This window comes from Cynoglossus semilaevis, chromosome 2, assembly GCF_000523025.1.
Source record: "Cynoglossus semilaevis isolate Cse_v1.0 chromosome 2, Cse_v1.0, whole genome shotgun sequence".
In the NCBI taxonomy this organism is placed as follows: domain Eukaryota; kingdom Metazoa; phylum Chordata; class Actinopteri; order Pleuronectiformes; family Cynoglossidae; genus Cynoglossus; species Cynoglossus semilaevis.
In genome coordinates this window covers 1,810,992-1,812,976 of record NC_024308.1, presented here as the reverse complement: position 1 = coordinate 1,812,976, position 1,985 = coordinate 1,810,992, and positions in this window count along the sequence as shown.

The following is a 1,985-nucleotide window of genomic DNA, read 5'->3' as shown; positions in this document are numbered from 1 at the left end:
CTTTTTTTTTTTTTTTTTTTGTACTCGCACCTTCACACACACCTTTACATATAGCCATAAAAATGAACTTCCATGGTCTCACAGTTGATGTTTTTTTTAGCTCACTCCTCATCCTAACACCATGACAGTCACTGGACCCCGTGATGAACCAGGTTCATCTACAGTACACAGCACAACTGCAGTAATAAGAACACGCACCAGTATTTAGGTTAGAACGACAGCAATGAGAGACAAAAATACAGACATTTGTGCTGTGGGTCAACACGCGGCTCTGCATGGTCCCGGGAAAGGACTGATTCATCGACAGGGAAATGAAATAGAAACAAAAGCAGCAACACTAATCAACATTTCTCACTTAATCTACAGAAATGATACACACGGCGGATCAGAAAATATCAACAACAACAAAAAAAATATGTTGATTTCAACAGTTCAACAGCTGAGTTGTGTTTAAGGAAAGGAAGACGGAGAGACAGACTAAAGAGAAGAAAAATAAAACGAGGCGTCACCTACACCTGCTCCGGCAGCACAAGTGCTGTTCATCCAAACAAGAGCCTGAATTTGATTGAGAAGGAAGAATGGAAATGTCCCTTAGATGTATGTTAGAGGTCGCAGCAGTTTCTGCTGAACACTGATGGAAGCAGAAGGATAAACAGTCAAATAAGAGTTCAGTTCTCTTAGTTTGTTTCATTGATTTAATTTAATAATTAAAAAAAAAACAAATACCAGTGTGTGATCAGGGCTACGACCAGACATCTCACACCGGACTAATCTGTCTGAACTGTTTTGTCATCAATAAATCGATAAACGTTTAGTCTTTTCTTTAGAGTTTTTTTTTTGTGTGTGTGCGTGAGGTCGTCCACACCCAGACAGACTGACGACCGCAGCTCTGTCGTCTCCTCTCCCCGAGGGTTTAGTGTGTTTTCACCCATTCAGAGGTGAACTCAGATCAGATACAAATGGGGGAAAGAAAAAAGTCCAAATGTAATTTCACTCCTTCACAGTGAAGTGAAATTCTAAATGTTGAGCCGATATGTCACCAAAACAAAAAAACACTTTAAGAAATTCTAAATGTTGAGCCGATATGTCGCCAGAACAAAAAAACACGACTTTAAACTGAGGTCACAGTTCCTCCTGACTCTGATTTGAATAATCAAACATTTCAACAGTCTCTTCATGTCGTTTTCACAGATCTGAGCTCCGTTCAATCAGGTTTCTTTAACGTCAAGAATGAAATATCAATTCATTTGAACCAAAATTTGATTTCAACTAAACAAACAAAACCAGAATTTGATTTCAACTAAACAAACTTTTTTTTACCAGATCTTTTAGAACTTTCACCACAAGACAAAAAAAAAAACGTCCTCTAAAAGAACTCCTCTGATCACAGACCCGTTCAGACTGAACTGGAGTTTTTTTTTTTTTTTGCTTCACCTCTGAATGTGAAAAAACACACTCTAAAAACTGTGAAACCCAACGGTGGCTACATCTGATCTACGGTCTGCTAACATGTACAGCGCCCACTGCTGCTCACAGTTTAAAGAGTTGGGTTTTTTTCTCTCAACATTCATAAAAAAACATTTGATTAAAAGAATGATTTTTTTTCTCATTTACTGATTGTTTGTAAAAACATCTTCATAGCATATTTTCAAAATCATTCTGTCATGCATTCTTAAATACCATAATATGTGCATACATGTTTTTTTAATGATAATTTTCTTTTTAAAGTCATCTAAAAAAAAAGTCCATATTTATTGTTCCAAATTTTTCCCCCATTGATCCTGAAGCTAACGTTAAAGTGGTCCAGAACGATGCAAATAAAACCCAGTCAATCACATTCAGATCAATGCTGTCATCAAACAGGCACTCGGCTCGTTAGCCTTCATGTCAGTGCAGCAGCAGATTATTGCAACACACACACACACGCACACGCCAGCTAATGAGAACTCGAAAAAAGAATAAAAATAAATAATTTACAGGAATGC